The 20,595-nt window shown below is 49.0% G+C and overlaps 1 long non-coding RNA gene and 1 other non-coding gene across 7 annotated transcripts in view; both read left to right on the top strand.

Moving 5' to 3' along the window:
* Positions 1–20,595, top strand: part of LOC149858363 (uncharacterized) — a 63,336-nt gene that overhangs the window by 16,233 nt on the left and 26,508 nt on the right. For 2 of the 6 annotated variants that reach the window (XR_016443899.1, XR_016443901.1), the window contains exons 1-3: positions 4,851–5,244; positions 9,973–12,235; positions 14,279–14,461. This is a non-coding gene — a long non-coding RNA (uncharacterized LOC149858363). Of the gene's footprint in view, positions 1–4,847; positions 5,245–9,972; positions 12,236–12,319; positions 12,580–14,278; positions 14,462–20,595 lie in introns of those variants that run through there. The other 4 variants (XR_016443903.1, XR_016443902.1, XR_016443898.1 and 1 more) reach the window with 4 other exon arrangements.
* On the top strand, positions 13,485–13,566 carry TRNAS-GCU (transfer RNA serine (anticodon GCU)). Its single transcript has one exon. It is a non-coding gene; the product is annotated as a tRNA-Ser (tRNA).

Genomic DNA, 20,595 nt, shown 5'->3' with positions numbered 1-20,595 from the left:
ATGGAATTTCCCCAAATCACAGGCTTTTTACTCGCTTCATCAAAGCCTGCTAGTAAGTCATTCCGGGCTTCCCTCAGGGATGCCCTTCCCCCGGGGGTGTTGTAATCCCAATTAGGTTCATTAGAAGGCCAAGGATCTCTGTTTGCTGCTGAGGCAACAGCCCTGGCACAGTCTAAAACTTTAGCCCGCTCGTCTGGGGTCAGCAGGGTATCCATGAGTTCCTGCATGTCTGACCAAGAAGGGTCATAAGTATGGACTATGCGCTGTATAGTCCGTCCTACTTCATCAGGTTTTTCCCGAAAAGAGGGGGTTTGTTGTTGCAAAATGAGGAGGTCCCCTTGGGTGAAAGGCACATGAATTAGAGTAGGGCGAACCTGGAAGCTGCCCCCGCCATCTGCAAACGGGACTGGGTAGGTTCGCAAAGGAGCCTGAACCACTGCATTCGGGTGTTCCTTCCCCTGGCTGGGTGGAAATGCCTCCCCCACAGGACCCCGGCTCCGGGTCCAGACCAAAGAAAAGCTTCTGGAGGCAGGGGGTCTGGAGCTCGGAGCTGGTGCTGACGCCAGGGGAGCTGCAGCGCTCTCGTCAGGGGGCAGGGGTTGACCGGGGACAGGGAGAGCAGGGTAGAGAGGCTCAGGTCCGTCTTCAGACTCCACAGAGACTGAAATCGGAGGATCATAAGGAGGTGGAGTAGTAGAGTATAGAACCAGTTTTGGGGCTTTTTCGGCCAATTCAGCCCACAGGCTGAATCCATCTGTTGAGGTTTTAAAGCTACCAATTCCATTCAAAGGAATGCCAAACGAGACCGATCAAATGAGCCAAATTTCGGCCACCGTTTATCCGGAGCACCTTGTCGAGTTAAGACAGACCACTCCTGTGTACACAAAATACAAGCACGCTTCCTGCCCATACCAGACTGCACCGGCAGATTCCCTTCTCCCCAAACCTGGAGAAGCCTCCCTAAAGGAGATCCTGGTGGGACGTTTGAAGCCAATTGTCCCATCCTCCCGAGACTTAAGCGCTCTGATCTATAAACTCCTGGGAACAGCCACCCCTCATGGCGGGCCCCACTTACCTGACGCCCTGACCAAGCCCTCCAATTGGTGACAAACTCACCTATGCCAGCTGGGAGGGTTGGTCCGAATGCCGAGCAGCCGGGTCAGCACACAAGGGGTCCCATCTGGGTTGCCAAATTGTTGAGGAGTTCGTGACCCCTTGCGGAGCTGTTCCCAAAGACACAGAGTCGCTGTCAGTCTCAAAATTTATTCAGCATGCTGGGCACCCTGAGCAAGCTCAGAGGCCCTGAATAAAACTGTTAGAGGCGATTTATAGTTTACAGACAAGATGCACGTGCAGGTGGGAATTTTCCACTGTGAAAGAAAACAAGATATCAGGTCAGTGTGAGAAAACTCTTATTTGTTTCAAAACTGGTTTTTGGCTGCATGCTAACTAATAGGGAGGAGAGCTGTATCTTTGCTTCAGACTTCAAGGCGACTAGGCCTGTGTCTTATCAGCCTGTCCTTGAAGCACTTGAGTCTGCTGTAGAAGTTAACTTCTACACTATTATTTATGGTCTTGTTAGTAAATTTCTACACTGGCTCTGCTGGGTGATAGCAGTAGCAGTCTTTTGAGCTGACTTTTAACTGTTGTGGTGTGTTGAGAAATTGTGCATGTTGAGAAACTGGCTCTTTCCTGCTTTCAGCCTCAGGGACTTGAGGGAGCCATGAGAACTGTTTGCCCCTTGTTTTGGTTTGTCATGTTAAGCTTCTTGAAGCAGGAGGGGTTAAGCAGTGGGCCTGAGCCTAATATGTAGCTTACAGTTTTGGTGCCCTGGGCACTGGGTATTTCTGGGGCATGGGAAGAGGGGGTGCTGGGGAAAGCGAGTGCGTACTTTGCACAAGGGTTGGTGTCCAGCTTCAGGCCTCTCTCTGTGCCAGTTACATTATCGTGTGCCTCGGTCAAGAGATGTGTTTACCTCATCTTGCTGTTGCAGAAATCTGCTATGGTTCGTTTCTCGGGAGGCGAAAAAAACTCTCAGTCACAGCCACACTCCATTAGCAATACAAAAGGTATATATTTGCAAATAGGGTCAGAGAGAGAGACAAAAGATCAAACACTCTGCCCGCGGGGAACACTTCTCAGCAGGCTTTTATCCCCTCTCTCCTGAGCATGTGTACAGAAGCAGGAACTCTTACAACTCATTTCTGGTTCATACAAACATGTATGTGAATACATCACATCATACATCGCATGTGTATTATAATTAACTACTTAAGTATGCGGGGCGGATAGGCTTATATGCATTAGCTTATTACGCGTGCTTAGAAAGAACTTCAGGTTACAAAAGGTTCAAGCTCAAGGCTAAGATGGCAATTATTCTTATCTAGCCTAAGAAATGTGGGAGCCATGAAAGAAAGTGTGATTTAGTGTAACAAAGAGATAGTAAATTTGCAGAACAAAGAGAGAGTGATACCTTAGTACAAAGAGCCCTTAGTAGCTTTTTTCCTTCAATCTCCAACCCCCCGCCCCTTCCACCAAGGAGACAAGGAGAGCTAGCAGCTGTGTTTTTCTAACAACACTATTAATAATGCATTTTTAATAATATTTCTAACATTGCCATTGAGGTTTTGACAGCCTCTCAGTGTCACTGGTGATTTATCAGAGCAAGGGCCAAAAAACTAACTTCAGCCTTTTCACAAACTTTAGCCCTCACTAGCAAAACCTGCTCTGCTGATTGTCCCTCTTGCTTGACTACTGGGATATAGCAGGAGGCAGAGCTCTCCTTCCTGGCCTTGGCCATCCAGCGTGCCTTACAGGAAAAGAGTAGGAAAAGCCCCAGGGCAGACAGCTCCCCCTCCCTGTCTCTCCTCCTGTGAGGGCCAGTCAGATGTCTTCTTGCTAACTCAGGGCCGGGAAGGAGAGTGAAGGGCCTCACTACAGCTTTTTCCAGCCCTGGGATGAGCATAAAGTGCTCCTGAAACTGGAGCTGCAGGAGCAGAGGAGGGGGAGGAGGAGGAGGAGGGCAAGATGTGAATTCACTAGAACATGGGGGCTGTGGAGAAGCTGTGTCCTCAGGCAGGTGGTGCAAGCTCCTGCTGGGAGGGGCTGTCAGAGCTGCCCTTTATGTGTCTGCGTGGGAGCTCTGGCGGGGGTAAGTTCAAACAACAAGAGACTAAAGAAATACTATTAAAAATCCTCCTACTTTGGGGGCCAATTTCATCATTTTGTGGATCTGACCCTTGAGCTTTGAAGGTTGGCAGCAGTCGGCCTTAGGGATGGGCAATGTGGGCAACCACCAGGGCACCATGGTCGCGGGGTGTCACACACATGCACTCGCCGGTGAGAAGCACGAACTCACAGCAGCACTCTCCTTCCACCCCACCCCAGCCCCAGCCCCAGGCAGGAGAAGCAGTGCCCAACCCAGCCCACCCTCTCCCTCCAAGCACTGCTCAGGAGGAGCTGGGCTGGGCAGTGCAGGTGAGGTGGCACCTGCTCCAGTCCATTCACATTGCTCCTGCACAGCAGCAGTGGTGCCTGCCTGGTGCACCATGCCACTCTGCCTCCCTGCCAGACTGCACCGCATGCCCCTGCCACCTGCCTCTGCCTGCTGGAAGTCAGTTAGGGAAGCCAGGAAGTCATCTGGGGAAGCCAAGTGACATTTTGTGGCCCAACTTTCGGGGGGTGGTGCCAAAATACAAGTTTGCCCAGAGCACCATTTTCCCTAAGGCCAGCTCTGGTTGGTAGCAGTGAATTTGTAGCACCCCCCAGTACCAGCCCTGGGGGAACTCCAGCCCTGGGGGAAAAGCAGCACAAATTAGAGAGATGATTCAGGCCCTTGTGGGAGTGAGTCCCAAGTCCCAAGGCCCTGAGTAGTATATAGGGTACACCTCTTGCCAAGCTGACAAGCCCAGCCCACTGACAGGCGCCCTGCCCCTTGACGCGCCCCCAGCCTTGCCCCAACCCCGCCTCATAGACGCGCCCCCTGCCTGCCATCTTGGCTGCCATCTTGTGGTCAGAAGTCCGGCCCCTAACCCCTGACCTTTGCCACCAGAAACTCCACCCTCGAACACCCTGGCAGCCATGCTGGTGACCATCTTGGCCACCGTATTGCATCCCAGAACACCCTTTTCCCATCACATGGCCTGTGACATCAGAACAGTCGCCCCTTAACCGGGAAACTCCTCCACCCAAGAAGCCGCTGAGCCAATAGGGGGGCAAGTATAGGGGTGGGGGATGGGACCTAGGCTGGCAGTCCCTGGCCTGCCTCTTGTCTAAATCCTGCTGGGAAAACCCTCCAAACCAGGCCGCCTGTTTTCTGAGACCACTAATACAGGCAGAAGCAAATATGGATTCTTACACTTTGGAAGCCTCCGGCACTGTTCAGACCTCTCTCAGCAACACTGTGGGTGAGATCTCAGTGGTTGAGACAGATTCCTGGACTCCCAAAACAGATCCAGGGACCATGGCAGACCCCCAGCAGACCACATCAGAGCCATAGGGAGAGAGCCTGGGAGTGGCAGACAACCTTGTTGGTGTCACTAGGCATAACCCTAGGTAACTCAGAGGGATGGAAGACCACGAGTGTCGAAGAAGGCCCTCTGCTCTGGGCGAGCCAGGCCCCCCCCCCCACACACACACTTTTTCCTGAACCTTTGTAACCTTTTCCTGAACTTTTTGTAACCTCCTGTAATACTGGAAAAACAGGATGAGTAGCAGGCAGGCTGAAACTCCCTAAAACTGTTATCTGTGGAATGCAAGGACACCGCTCAGAGAGAGAAGGAAGGAGGGAAGGGGGAGGGTGGAAGGGGGTGGGGGGGGGGGTGGAGGCCAAGGTATAAAAATACACTGTTGCAGGGCTAGGGGCACAGGATTTGAGACCATACAGTCTCCCTGTGCCTTTTACTTGAGCTCAAATAAACTCTGTCTACTTCTCCCCCCAGTGTGTTTATTGGCGCGACACACACCGGGCAACGAACCCAATTGTTGCCTCCCTCGGGCACCTTGTGCCGGCAACAGTTTTTGGCGCTCAACGTGGGGCTCAAGGCTAACATTTCACCTTGCCCGGATCCCTCCTGAGTTTGACAACTTGCGGCAACAACCGACGCCCAGCGCGCAGCGGTGGTTTCATCGGGGGCCTCGGCAGAGATGTGGTTTGATCGACCCCGGATGGCACAACGGTGCAATGTGCTCAAATAGTGGAGAAGCGATCGTGGGCGACGGTGTGGAACCGGTCCCTTGGACAAGGTAGGATAAGCTCAGCAGTCTGAGCATTGCCTGTTAAGACCTGGGGACGCCCAGTGTCTCCCTGGAGTATGGGGCAGGGACAGAGTACGGTTGGCAGGGCACGGTGTACACCCTTAGAATGCATTCTGACTAATCGGAAACTGTTTAAGTCAGATCTAATGACTAAAAATAATCTTAAAAGGTTCTGTACAGTGGAATGGCCTCAATATTAACTGGAGGATCAGGAAAAGTGGCCTCCGGAAGGGTCAATTAACTATAATACAATCCTCCAATTACTCCTGTTTTGTCAGCGGACGGGTAAGTGGAATGAACATTTGTATGTGCAATTGTTTATGGCTTTACGAAATAAGACAGATATTTTGCAGAAGTGTAATTTGACTCCGACAGGATCGGTAGTTGTTAGTGTTGAGTCTCAGCATTCCCCCGCAACCACTGTAATGCCAGAGTTGGCGTCCCCTTCGGCTTTAACACCTCCACCATATAAAGATCAGATGCCCCCGGTTCCAGAGATCCCTCCCTCAGTGGGATTTTACCCTTTACTTACTGAAACTGTAATAGCCTGGCCTGGGGCAGATGGGCGTGTAGCCCAGACCATGGAAGTATACACCCATGTACCTTTTAATCCGGTGGACCTGGCAGCTTTTAAGGCACAGGCTGGAGAATTTTCAACTAACCCGAGTAAGTTTATCTCTGTCTTTGAGGGATGTTTAGCTAGTCACAAGCCTGATTGGGACGATTGTAATATCCTTATGTGAACCTTATTATCTGAAGTAGAGCGGAATCAAGTTATTTCCAAAGCAAGGGAGGAAGCACAGTGGAGGCACGAAAGGGATCCCGTCAATGTTCCTGGTCCGGCAGATGTGGTTCCCCTAGCAGATCCTAGATGGGACCCTAACAACCCTGAGGATCATACCCGTCTTACCTCTTACAAAGAACTACTTATGCATGGGCTCAGGCACTCGGCTGTCCGACATAATAATTGAGCAAAGCCATACGAAATAGTACAGGAGCCGAAGGAAAGTCCAGTTGCGTTCCTACAGCGCATCCAGGACGCCATTCGGCAAAATACCAATGCAGACCCTGATGACCAGACGACGGAGGCGATTATAAAAGGTATTGTTACCAGCCGTGCAGCCCCTGATATAAAGCGGAAATTACAAAAAAAGGAAGACTTAATGGGTATGTCTGTAGCACAAATCCTAGAGACTGCAAACAGGGCGTATACCCTCAAAAAGGAAGAAGAAGAAAAGAGACAAGTTAGAATGCTAGTAGCAGCAGTACAAGCTGGAGTCAGAGAAAGGCCACAAGAAGGTGGGAGAGGCAGAGGTATAAGGGGTCGTGGGCGCGGGCGCCCTGGCCCACAAGAAAGACGCCTGGGACGGAAGCAGTGTGCCTTATGCCGGTGAGAGGGACACTGGAAGAATGACTGCCCAGAGAAAGGGAGAGACTGCACTCCTGTAATGGCAGGGGAAGGACAGGAGTAGGGGTGTCAGGGGAAACGGACCACCCCAGCCCCGGAACCCCAAGTAAAAATGCAGGTGGGGAATTCAGAAATTGATTTTTTTGGCAGACTCCGGGGCAGCATGGACCGCTGTAAATCAACCTCTTCAACTTCCTGTAGCGGACTCTCTCACCGTGGTGAGTGCCACGGGAAAAAAGACTCAGTGCCCAGTGTATGCTCCTGCAGAATGTGCTCTGGGAGACCGGGCTCTTTCTCACAAATTGGTCTACCTTCCAGATTGCCCTACACCCCTGCTAGGACGAGACCTGCTTTGTTGATTAGGTGCATCACTGCATTTTACCCAGGATGAAATAACCCTCACATTGCCCCCTGAAAATGCATGGATAATGACCCTCGCAGTTGAACCCTCGGCTATGAACACTCCCCCGGAGTGGAACCAGTGGGAAGACCAGGTATACCCTTTGGTGTGGGCTACACATCAAACCCCCATTAATATCCAACTACTGCCAGGAAAAGGTCCGGTACAAATCAAGCAGTACCCAATCAAAAAGGAAGCCAGAGAGGGACTGCAAGAGACTATAGACTGTTTCCTAAAGTACAGCATACTGCGAGAGTGTCAGTCGGCCTGGAACACTCCTATCTTGCCTGTACTAAACCCTGATGGCACATATCGACTGGTGCAGGACCTAAGGGCGGTTAATGAACGGGTTAAAACTTTTCATCCCCTCGTCCCAAACCCGTATACCTTGCTGGCCTCCGTAGGGGGGCAGTATACTCATTTCTCAGTTCTTGATTTGAAAGATGCTTTCTTTACGATTCCAGTTGACCCCCCCCTCAGGAGATATTCTCTTTTGAATGGGAGGACGGAAAAAGGGTTAAGAAACAACTTTGTTGGACAGTATTAGCCCAGGGATTTAAGAACTCTCCCACCCTTTTCAGCCAGTCCTTAGCTAAAGACTTAGAGGAGTGGAATAATGAGCGTGAAGTCCTCTTGTTACAATATGTGGATGATTTATTAATTGCTGCTGTAGATTTAATCTCTTGCCTTAATGCCACTGTAAGCCTCCTGAACTTTATTGGACTTCGAGGATATCGGGTGGCTTGAAATAAAGCTCAAATTGCTCTCCCCGAAGTATGATACCTGGAATTTCACATAAGACAGGGGGAGCGCCAGCTTTCAAGTGAGCGAAAGGAGGCTATATGTCAGGTTCCCACCCCAAGCAACCATAAGCGGCTCAGGGTGTTTCTCGGCATGGCAGGTTTTTGTAGAATATGGATCCCTGAATTTGGACTATGGGCAAAACCATTATATGACTGTGTAAAAGGGGCAGACCATGACCCCTTTTATTGGACTCCAGAAGCCAACAAGGCATTTAAAATACTAAAAAGGAAACTAATGGAAGCCCCCGCCCTGGGTTTACCGGACCTTTCTAAACCTTTCCAATAGTATGTGCATGAACGAAAAGGGATGGCTCTGGGAGTGCTTACTCAATTGTTGGGAGCGTGGAAACGTCCCGTTGCTTATTTCTCCAAACAGCTTGATCCAGTTGCCAAGGGATGGCCAGCGTATTTACAAGCAGTTGCGGCAACTGCCCTAGTACTTGAGGAAGCTGAAAAGTTAACGCTGGGAGTCGTGCAGGTGTATACCCCTCATATGGTCCAGGCTCTGCTAGACGCAAAGCGGGGTCTCTGGCTCACTCAGGCTCGGGTGGCTCGGTACCAAGCTAAGCTGTTGGAGAACCCTGAAGTGACTCTGCAGCCCTGTCCCTCCCTTAACCCGGCTACTCTCTTACCTGAAACAGAAGAACAAGAGCATGATTGTCTAGACATCATAGATGCACAGTACTCCAGCCGTCCAGACCTACAGGATCAGCCACTTCTGAATGCTGATTGTGAGTGGTACACTGATGGCAGTAGCATTGTTGTAGAAGGGCAAAGAAGGGCAGGTTATGCTGTTGTAACCCTCTGTGATGTTGTTGAGGCCAAGGGTTTGCCCGCCGGAACATCTGCTCAACTTGCTGAACTGGTGGCCCTGACCCGGGCGCTAGAACTGTCAAAAGGGAAACGGGTCAACATCTATACCGATTCTAGGTATGCTTTTGGAGTACTGCATGCCCATGCTGGCCTATGGAAACAAAGGGGGCTGCTGACAGCCCAAGGCTCCCCAGTGAAGTATGGACCCCAAATTCTCCGACTCCTGGAAGCTGTTCAACGTCCCTCGGCAGTGGCAGTAATGCACGGTAAGGCACATCAGAAAGAGGATCAAGACGTAGTCAGGGGTAACGCCCGGGCGGACAGAAAAGCTAAAAATGCTGCCACCCTGAGGACATCGGGACCTGCTGACACCCATATGCATGCCCTCATCCCATCAGTGGGGGAGCTCCCGGATCCCCAGTACTCGTATGAAGAAAAAGAACTAGCCGATATGCTTGGTCTCCAAGAAAAGAAGGGATGGCTCTGCTCCACTGATGGGAAAATCCTCCTACCAAAGAGCCTGACCTGACCGGTGCTGCAACGGCTACATCAAACTACTCACGCCGGAAGAGAAGCTCTCACTCAGTTAATGAACAAATGTTTTCTAACCTCTGGACTTCGACCTCTGGCCTCCCAGATACAGGCCAGCTGTTCGATTTGTCAAAGAATAACCCTCGACCCGGTCTCTCAGTACCTCCAGCCACTTTGGAACCTACCCCAGGCCCAGGACTGGTTTGGCAAATAGACTTTACTGAGTTCCCCCAAACTCAAGGGTTCAAGTATCTCCTCGTTATAGTAGATCGATTCAGCGGATGGCCTGAAGCCTTTCCGTGTCGCAATTGTACAGCCAGAACTGTAGCTCTAAAATTCGTCCGGGAGATTATTCCCCGCTTCAGACTTCCCCAGCGGATGGAATCTGACAATGGAACACATTTCACTTCAAAGATCATCCAAAACATCTCAGATGCCTTACAGGTCCCCTGGAAACTCCATACTCCATGGCAACCACAAGCTAGTGGTGTAGTAGAACGTACAAATCAGACCCTCAAGCGTCATCTATCAAAGATCTGCCAGGAGGCCTCTCTGCGATGGCCCGATGCTTTGCCCCTTGCTCTGCTTCACATCCGTGCCCTCCCCAAGGGAAGATTAGGACTTAGCTCCTTTGAGATTATGTTTGGAAGGGCATGGCCCATGAACGGGACGCCGGTTCTAGCAGGGGAGTGGGAAATAGGATGTAATACTTTGTCACGGTGTATGTGCTCTCTGTCTGCTGTTCTTTCTTCTCTCCATAGGTACACTAAAGACTTGCAGCCTCTTCCGCTGGATGCTCCAGTCCACTCGTTACAGCTGGAGATTCCGTGCTCGTTTGTACCTGGAAGGATGAGCCCCTCCAAGAGAAGTGGAAAGGACCTCACACTGTCCTACTAGTTTCCCACACAGCGGCAAAGGTCGACGGACACAAGAACTGGATTCATCACTCTCGTCTGAAACCGGTGCCTACTCCACCCGCGGAACAGTGGACCATCCAGCCCACCGACAACCTTGGACTAAAGTTGCTGTTTAAAAGGGGAAAAGTTTAGAATTAACAGTATGAATTCTAGTTTAAGTTTCAAAACTACTGTAACGTTTTTCTTTTTTACTGTAGGCTTTCTTTTCCTGTTACCTTTTACTACATTCTCCTTACATGCAGGGTGGGGAGGGAACCCAGCAAACCTCGTTGCAAACACCTACAAAGCATTGAAGGTTACTTTTGCCCGTGAGTTTAACCTATCTAACTGTTGGATATGTTCTCAAATCCCTTATCACGCTGCAGGGCTCCCATGGCGAGCCATTCCTAGTAACTGGTCAGATATTTGTCAAGAAGAGAGAGCCTTAAATTACACCCAATTCAATGGTTCCAATTTTTCTCCTTATTCTCCCACTTATAATGTCACTGGCAATCCTGGTTGGCCTCATCTAGCTGATAATTGTACAAAAGAAGCCCCTTTTAGTCTTTCAAACTCTTCTTGGTATCCTATTTGGAATAGTTCCCATACCCCACCACCTATCCGGTTATGTTCAGTTCCACCTGGACTATTATGTATTGCCCAAAACCGGATGGTCAATCATACGTGGTATGCTGGAAATAGCTCTTGTCAATATTATTTAACTACCATGCAAAATGTATCTATTCCACTTTATAATAGCTCTGGGCATGATACTGGAGAAGGATTTTTCTTCTTGTACAAAAACCAATCAAAAGATATGCAAAAAGGAGGCAATGGGATGGCAGGAAATGGAGAAACTTTTTGGATTTGTGGTACCTCGGCCTACAAATGGCTACCTGATGGCTAGTATGGAAGTTGCTACATAGGGTTTCTTGCCCTCCCCTTCGAGTTCTAACCCACCTCCCACTTGGCCGCCCAAGACGACAAAGATCCCGCTATGCAACTCCGCCACCTATTAGTGAAGGAGACAGATTTGGCATGATCCTTCTCCCGTCGTATGGGGTGGGCCGGTTAGCCAAGCTGTATCGTCAACTTTCTGTGTTTCTTACAAAATTTGCTAATGACACCTTAACTATTGAAAAGAGCCTTAATTCTGAGATTTACCAACTTCGGTTGTTATCCCTTCAGAATAGACAAGCACTAGACTATGTCTTAGCTTCTCAAGGTGGAGTATGTGCCTTAATCGGTAACGAATGTTGTACTTATATTCCAGAAAATTCCCAAGATATTAACAAACACATTTTGTCAGTCAAACAGGCTTTTGAGCAGTGGAAAAGTCAGGAACATGAACCCACTGTTTTCGATTCTCTCTCAAGCTGGTTGCCCAACCTCGGAGGCCTAGGAACAGGCATCCTTCACCTCCTGATCACCGGTGTTGTGTTGTGTTTAATTACCCTCCTCTTATTTGCGTGCTGTAATGCCCTCCTGCGCAAAGTCTGTGTATCCCCCTCCCTGAGTGCTTCACTATACCCCTGCATTGAAGATCCCAGTTCCCAAACACTTAATCGCTTTTTATCTTCAGAATATGAGAAAACTCAGCCAAAACTTTGTTGAGTATTCTCAAAGGGGGGAGTTGTTGGTGTCACTAGGCATAACCCTAGGTAACTCAGAGGGATGGAAGACCACGTGTGTCGAAGAAGCCCCTCTGCTCTGGGCGAGCCAGGGCCCCCCCCCCCCTTTTTTCTGAACCTTTGTAACCTTTTCCTGAACTTTTGGTAACCTCCTGTAATACTGGAAAAACAGGATGAGTAGCAGGCAAGCTGACACTCCCTAAAACTGTTATCTGTGGAATGCAAGGACACCGCTCAGAGAGAGAAGGAAGGAGGGAAGGGGGAGGGTGGTGGGGGGCGGAGGCCAAGGTATAAAAATACACTGTTGCAGGGCTAGGGGCACAGGATTTGAGACCATACAGTCTCCCTGTGCCTTTTACTTGAGCTCAAATAAACTCTATCTACTTCTCCCCCCAGTGTGTTTATTGGCGCGACACACACCGGGCAACGAACCCAATTGTTGCCTCCCTCGGGCACCTTGTGCCGGCAACAACCTAAACCCCAAGGGCTCTGCTGAGGTAACTAGCCTAGAATTATTTTGGAGGGGGCAGCTTTCTGTGGTAACAGGGTGGGCCTGTGTTAACTCTTTCATCTCTTCACAGGGGGCAAGTATGGATTCTTACACCACACCAGTAATGCCCTTTGTTCCTGTCTTACCACGAAGACCAGAGAGATGTTTGCCAAGAAAATGCTACCGTAGCCCCCTAACCCAAATGTTTCCTGAGATGCTTGGTGGCCAAGGGCCCAGAGCAGATGCTGATGATTCTGGAGAAGAGGGGTGTCTCATTTTGGATGCTGAGGGAGAAAAAGATGTCTCTGGGGGGGCAGAGCCACTTTTGAGTGTTTTGAACTTGGAGAGGAGCTGGTGTGTGTGTGTGTGTGGGGCGGGGGGAGGGAATCTTTAGGGGGGTCTTTGTGGCAGGAGGGGAGGCAGGAATTAACTATTGACTCCTTAAATGGAGGTTAACCAGAGCTTCTCCTTAAAATTCCTCTGCAGCTGGATGAAGCCTTTCTCATGACACCAGAAAGACAATGCAGAAGCAGCTGGGCTAAGTGTGGAGCATGAAATGAGCAGAGACTAGATACACTGACTGTTCTATTTCAGTAAAGACAGGAGTTGACTAGGGAAAGAACGATAAATCCAGTGCAATTAATTGACACAGGGACTTCTTGGGGATGGTCTTACAGGAAAGGCATACAAGCCTGATGGGAAGTTGCTTAATATATTAGTTATTCTTTAATACTGAAATAGATGCAGAACTTTCTCTCACCAAGGAGAGCTGGTGAGCATAAGCAGGAAGGTGTAAATATTTCATTTTAAATGTAAAAATACTCAACAATCTTAATAACAGACCCAACAGTCTTTGTAACACCTGGTCAGGGTGGCTCTCCAAGTATCAGAAAGGCTGCTGTGTAAACTTAATCTTGTACTCTTCTTATGATTAAACCCATGCTACCCACTGGCTTGCACACTTCTTCACAGGTGAACTGTTTGCACTACTAAATGAATTACCCCAGCTATATACACCCTTCATTTATTGATGGAGATATATGAATGCATTTTTTTAAATAGGATATTAAAAATTGAGTCACATTTCAGCATAAACAGCTTCTAGTCCCATCAGACTGGACAAGCTACAGAGAACATTCTCAAACAGAAATCCTTGTAAGGAGATGATTATAAAACAAAAAAAGAAAAATAATTTTTTTCTGAACAAAAAGTTCTCACACTGTTGATGTAAAACCAACAAGGAGGCTGAGCAGTGTGACAAGGTGGCTGAGTGGTTAAGGTGATGGACTGCTAATCCATTGTGTTCTGCATGCATGGGTTCAACTCCCACCTTTGTTAGTGGCAGCTGTTTTTCAGCACAGAGGCGGAAAAGGATCTTGGAGTCATCATTAACTCCAAGATGAACATGGGGAGGCAGTTAGGAAGGCCAACCGTACCTTGTCATGCATCCACAGATGCATTTCAAGCAGGTCAAAAGAGATGATCCTCCCCCTGTATGCGGCACTGGTCAGGCCGCAGCTGGAGTACTGCGTCCAGTTCTGGGTGCCGCACTTCAAGAGGGACGTGGACAGCATCGAGAGGGTCCAGAGGAGCCCACTTGCATGATCGGGGGACAGCAGGGCAGGCCCTATGGGGCATAACCATTTTTAACTCTCTATACATAGAGATATTTGGGGTGTGTTAATATGAGGCTTATGTCAGAACATCATTTTGTAACTGTTTACCCCACACAGAAAACCCTTCTTGAAGAATGGAAAACCAGAGCAAGCATGTCCCATCATGTCTTTATCCTGTAGTGAAAAGTACATTTTTCTGAAATCAAGCCTTTGAAGCTCTTTAAGTGTTTTTGGGGTGGTGGGGTTAATTTTGCTATGGGTCTTTTAAAGCATGGGTGTTCAGCCTTGTAGCTTTGGGCATTTTGGGGATAGGGCTGAGGGTCAGCATGTGTGCGTTTTAGGGTTAGGAGATAGGTTAAGAATTAGGGACAGAGTGTGTGTTCATCTTGGAAGTGGATTGTTGATGCTGAGATGTCAATGTTGTATTTCCCAAGTGATCTCACGCAAGACTGCCCAAGAGAGAGACAATGTTCCAGAAACACCAGAGGAACACGTGCCAGTTCAAAGGCCTATAGCAGCAGTTGTTGAAAACCACAGAAACACCAAACCTGAGGATCAGAAACCCCATGGACCAGACCCAACCCAAACCAGAGCAGAATGACACAGTAAAAAGAAAGGTAAGACCACATGGTTCCTCAGAGGAAAATGCACCACCAAACCCTGAGAGAGCCGTGTGTGAAAACACAAACATTCACAGTTCCAAAGCTGTTGTTTTGGGGTCTGTGAATAAGAAACACAAGACTGATTACTCACACTCTTTAGAGAAACCTGAGGAGGTTCTCCCCATGTGTTTGAAGGATCATGATTATTTTTCCAGTGAAAGGAGGAGACTTTCGGGGGCTGTTGATACACATGATGCCTTGAAGAATCATGATTATTTTTCAAGGGAAAAGAGGAGACTTTGGGGGGTTGCTGGCACTCATAGAGCCTTGAAAGATCATGATTATTGTGCAACCAAAAGGGCACATGTTGTACGGAGGGGAGGTGGGCTGTATGGTCCTGACACTAGGCATGGTATAAGTCATAAGAGGGGAGGCCCTGATAAACCTGAGAACAAGTGGCTTGCGGGTCAAAAAGTAAGGGCCCGTTTAAAGATGAGGGTGGGAAGTCTAAGCGCATATTGAGGAAAAATAAGAGAACCCCTACTGAGAACCCCACAATTGCCCCAAACCTCCCCAAGCCTGTAGAGCCAGAGGGCAGATCTGATGAATGTGATGTTGAAGATCCCCTAGAGGTCCCCTCAAAAAACCCCACTACCCCTGAGCCTGTAGTGTCAGAGAACAGTGTTAGTGAAAATGAATTAGAAGAACCTCTAGAGGGGCCCTCAAAAACCCAGCACCCCCCGGGTCTGTGGAATCAGACAGTGACAATGGTGAAAGTGATTTAGAAGATGTCTCAGAGGGTTCCTTGAATGTAGACCCCCCTGAGCCTGTGGAGGATGTTACGCCGGATGCAGAAATGGTATGGGTGAGAAGGCGGGAGTGGCCTACAGCTAGGTTTGGAGCCCAGAGGTATATAGAGGAGTTTTGTTTGAGGAATCTCGAACTTGTACCGGTACACATGGCTTTTGAAGCCATAAGAAGGGCGGTAGAACGAATTGTAGAAAATCTCCGCTGTTTATTCACACCTGCTGATTATGCTCAGCTCCATATTGAAGCAAATGGCATGTACAAATGTTTATATTCCCCAACTATTAATTTAAGTGACATGTCCACTGACCTGATTTTAGAGTGGCTCAGCAAGCTCTTATGAAGTCAGAGAGAAATATTCTTCGATTCAACATTTCGGTTGATTGTGGTAGTTTTAAGAGGTATGGGTGGTGGTGCCTGGAGAGTGATAAGTTCTATTCCCAAATTATTGTCAAAAAGATACGGTATTTAATGTCATAGATTTCATAGACATTAGGGCTGGAAGGGACCTCGGGAGATCATTGAGTCCAGCCCCCTGCCCAAAGGGCAGGAAGTCAGCTGGGGTCATAGGATCCCAGCAAGAGAAGCATCCAATTTACTCTTGAAGGTGTTCAATGTAGGTGCTTGAACCACCTCTGCTGGCAGACTGTTCCAGACCTTGGGGGCTTGGACAGTAAAGAAATTCTTCCTTATGTCCAGCCTGAAATGGTCTTGCAGGAGTTTGTGACCGTTCGACCTCATCATCCCTTGGGGCGCTCTGGTGAACAAATGTTCCCCCAGATCCTGGTGGTCACCCTTGATAAATTTATAGGTGGCCATCAGATCACCCCTGAGCCTGCGCTTTTCCAGGCTAAAGAGTCCCATGGCTCTCAGCCTGTCATCGTAAGATCTGTTTTCCTGACCTCTGATCATGCGCGTGGCTCTCCTCTGGACTCTCTCAAGCTTCTCCACATCCTTTTTGAATTGTGGAGCCCAAAACTGGACGCAGTACTCCAGCTGCGGCCTCACCAAGGCCGAGTACAAGGGGAGAATGACGTCCTGGGATTTGCTCGAGAAGCATCTATGGATGCAAGCCAGCGTTTTGGTCGCTTTACTAGCCGCAGCATCGCATTGCAGGCTCACGTTCATTTTGTGGTCAATGATGACCCCCAAGTCTCTTTCTTCTGTAGTGCTAACCAACGTAGCACTGCTGAGCCTATAAGGGTGCTGCAGGTTTTTCCTTCCAAGGTGGAGAACCTTGCATTTTTCGGTGTTAAACACCATGAGGTTCTCGTCTGCCCATTTGCTGAGCTTGTCCAGGTCAGCCTGGATCACCCGCCTGTCCTCTGGCGTGGATGCTTTGCCCCAAAGTTTGGTGTCATCGGCGAACTTGGCCAGTCCACTCCTGACTCCAATGTCCACATCATTAATGAAGATGTTGAACAGTATGGGTCCCAGGACAGAGCCTTGAGGGACCCCACTGGTTACAGGGCACCACAATGAGTGACTGCCATCAATCACAACCCTCTGGGTCCGACCATGGAGTCAATTTCCCAGCCAGCGGATCATGGTGGAACCAAGGCCACAACTGGCCAGTTTGGCCAAGAGGTTATCATGGGATACCAGATCAAAAGCTTTTTTGAAGTCAAGATATATGACATCAACCTCTTCTCCCTTGTCCAGGTGATAGGTCACCTGGTCATAGAAGGAAATGAGATTGGTCAAACAAGACCTACCCGCAACAAACCCGTGCTGGCTATCCCTTAGAATGTTAGCCTGGGCCAGTCCCTCAAGGATGGCCTCCTTAATAAACTTTTCTAGGATCTTCCCCAGGATAGAAGTCAGGCTAATGGGCCTGTAGTTAGCCGGATCCACTCTCCTCCCTTTTTTGAAGATCGGCACCACATTGGCCTTCTTCCAGTCTTCAGGCACTACACCAGAGTGCCAGGAGTTTTCAAAGATCCGTGCCAGGGGCTGGGCTATGATGCTCACCAGCTCCTTGAGTACCCTGGGGTGCAGATTGTCAGGGCCAACTGACTTGAAGGTATCCAGCTTCTCAAGGTGTTCCTTCACGAGGTCAGCATTTATGGAGGGTAGGGGATCCCCATCACCCGGATCTCCCTGTCCCATAGCAGGCATGGACATCCCATGGGACTGATGAAAGACTGACGCAAAGTACCTATTTAATAGGTTGGCTTTTTCCTGGGCGTCAGTTGTCAGTTGCCCCATCTGGTTTAGCAGGGGTCCAACATTGCCCTTGCTTTTCCTCCGGCTCCCCACATATCTGAAAAAGGACTTTTTGTTGTCCTTGATGCCTGAAGCTAGTTGGAGTTCAGTTGCAGCCTCGGCTTTCCTGGTTTGCTCCCTGCAGGACCGGACCAGCGCGGAGTAATCCTCCTTGGAGGTGAATCCCGTCCTCCATCCTTGATCTTAACACCTTTGATACTAAGCTCTGTTTTGCTGGTAGTCTGTTTGCTCTGACCACTCTTAGAGGAGCCACAGATGCAAAACTGCTATATAGTGCAAGCCAACTGCATGAGAAGTTGGGGTGGTCAGCACAAAAGCAGGTTATGTTGAAGGACGTAGCATTGTTTGAAGATCTTGTAAAGGTTAACATCCATATAGTTATGCATAAGGAGAAAACAGGGTGGAGTTTCTTTAAAACACACAGCACGCCCCAGTACCCAAACACTTGTTTCCTTATGTTGCACGACGAACATTATTATGGGGTTCTGGATGTGAAAAATGTTTTTGGGGCAAGAAATTATTGCGATCTTTGTCAGGCATTATACAGCCATAGCCACATGTGCAGGTTCTGGTGCCACGTCTGTCTGACCCCAGACTGTGCAGATAATGTGGGTGAGGCACAGAGGTGTCCTACCTGTAAACTGGTCTGTCGGTCCTCAGGGTGCTTAGAGACACACAGAGTTCTAGCTTCTGACAAAAGAGTTGACTGTTTGTCTAAAACATTGTGCTATGAATGTAAATCTTATGTGGACAAAAACCACGAATGTAAGGGGAGGCAATGCAAACAGTGCTATGGGCAGATCAAGGATGTAGACAAGCACCAGTGCTTTATGCCCTGGATTACTAAACCTGAAATAGGGGAGGGTTACATTTTTTATGGTTTTGAATGTATGCAGGAGACTGGGATGCATGTACCGAATTACGTTTTTGTAATGGAGTTAGCTCTAGAAACCCCCTGGGAGGGTAAGACCCAGGAGACAGAGCAGACTTGGGAATTTAAGGGTGAAGAATGCCTCTCAGACTTTATTAAAGTCTTTATCCATAAAAAGTATCAGGGCTACACATTCATAGCTGTCACAGAGGAGGGTCCTAGGAGCGGCCGTGATCTATCTCCCCTAGCACCCCCTACCATACCAAGTTTACTTCAAGCACCCTCAAAGTCTCGCCCGCCACGTCTTGATCTTAAATATTAAAGGGAGGCTGCCTTTTGTCCTCTTGAACACGGTTTTCTCCTGCTGGCACTCTTCTTGTTCTTACAATGGGGCTTCCATGCACCCCAGCCTTATGGGCTCCAGCCACCCCTGTACTATGCCCCAAGCCTCACTGATGTACTGGATGTTGTTTGGTCTATGTTGCTCTCTGCGCCCTCTCTGGCACTGGGGCTCTCCGCAGCCCCTTATTTCTCACCCTGCACCCCACAGGCGCTCTGGCTTGTCTCGCGACTGCACCCCACAGATGCTCTGCTTTCTGCCATCTTGTCTGGCTGCCCCCTTGGCTCTGGGGCTTGTCACTCTCAGGTGGGCTCAGGTGTGCCTGGCCCCAACTCTCCTCCTCGGGGTCTCGAACCCCTCTGCAGGGCTCAGGTGGCCTCGGCCCTACCTGGCCTCCAACTTTCCACTCCCCTTCTCCGGCGCTGGGGTCAGTGCACCCCAAATGCTGCGCCCTCTCTGGTGCCGGGGTCCCCATGCTACCATGGGTCCCCAATGAGGCCTCCTCCAACCCCTAATAGCTTCACCCAAACCACTGGTTGTAAACAGCAAACAGAAATTCAAGCCTCTTGGCTACAACATAAATTCGAGCTGCTCGGCTATATCATTAGTCCCGCCACATCGGGGGTGCTCTATCCTTCCCTCAGTCTCACAGCTATACCTGCGGCCTAGCCTCTCCTCTTTGGTCAGTCCAGCAGAGCTCCTTCCTCTATGGCTGCTAGCAGGGAACTGCCTGCCTGGCCTCAGCCTGGGAGTTATCTAGGAGCCAGGCCCTGCCCCTTCCTGTCAGCTGACCCACAGCGGTTGCCCTAGAAACCCGCAGCTGGGCTCCTTACTTACTGCTCCATAAGTAGCAGGTGTCTCAGTGCCCTGCTACACCTTGCTACAATAGCTCCCAATGCCAAGGGCTATGACGGCTACTTCATTGTTAGTCAACTATTAAAAGAAAAAATGGCCGTGAATCTCATCACCCAGGGAGGTAAACTCATCCGGTGTCTATACCATGATACAGACTCTGTGCTTTTCATGAGCTGTGAGGGAGACCAAAACCACCCGCTCGGTGATTATTTAGGTGATCTCATAAGTGAGATCCCACCAGATGAGCATATCACAGAGTTTGTGTCAGCAGGCCCCAAAACCTATGGGTATAAGCTATCAGGAGGAAAGGTCTACTTAAAAGTCGAGGGGATTACCCTGAATGTGGCCACCTGTGAAAAAGTCAATTTTGAGAGCTTGAAAGACCTGGTTCTTGATTATGGGGCAAACCCTGCCAGGGACATCCCTAAAACCATTGCAGTAAAACTGAACTCGATTGTCAGGAATAAACAACACTGGACAATTGAAACCAAGACTATTAAGAAAACACAGAAAGTCATTTATGATAAAAGGGTCCTTGCAGAAAACTTCAAGTCCCCCCGCCTTGGTTTTTGAATATGGATATGCGTTGGAAGCATCCCTTTTCTGTGATTCTTGCAGGGCCTAGCAACTGTGGCAAAAGTTACTTTATAAAAAACCTGCTAGATAATGCTGATACTTCAAAAAAAGCGGTGGGTGGAAATAAAAAGAGAGGATGTAGCAGCGGGGTCTTTTTTAGCTCCTGAGCCTGCAGAAGGAAACATGTCTAACTGCGTAAAGAGAAATTTGGCTGTCTTAAAATTGCTTGTTCAATCCTCCTCCCAACAAAGGAAAGCTATACTCTGCTCAGCCTCTGAGGATTTAGTAGCCACCATTTCAGAAATTGCTTTGAACACCCTAAAAGGAAACATCTCTTTGATGGCCACCAAATCTGTGTACTAAAAAGAGATGCAGAATCATAAAAAACCTAAGTAACAAAAGACTCTCTCTGTCAAAAAAGAAACAGCTGGTGAAACAGTCTGGGAGATTTATCAGCCCCCTGTTAAGTTTTGC

The sequence above is a fragment of the Crocodylus siamensis genome, chromosome 8 (assembly GCF_052110815.1).
Source record: "Crocodylus siamensis isolate JL-2025a chromosome 8, ASM5211081v1, whole genome shotgun sequence".
Lineage (NCBI taxonomy): Eukaryota > Metazoa > Chordata > Crocodylia > Crocodylidae > Crocodylus > Crocodylus siamensis.
This window is presented reverse-complemented; position numbering and strand designations above follow the sequence as displayed.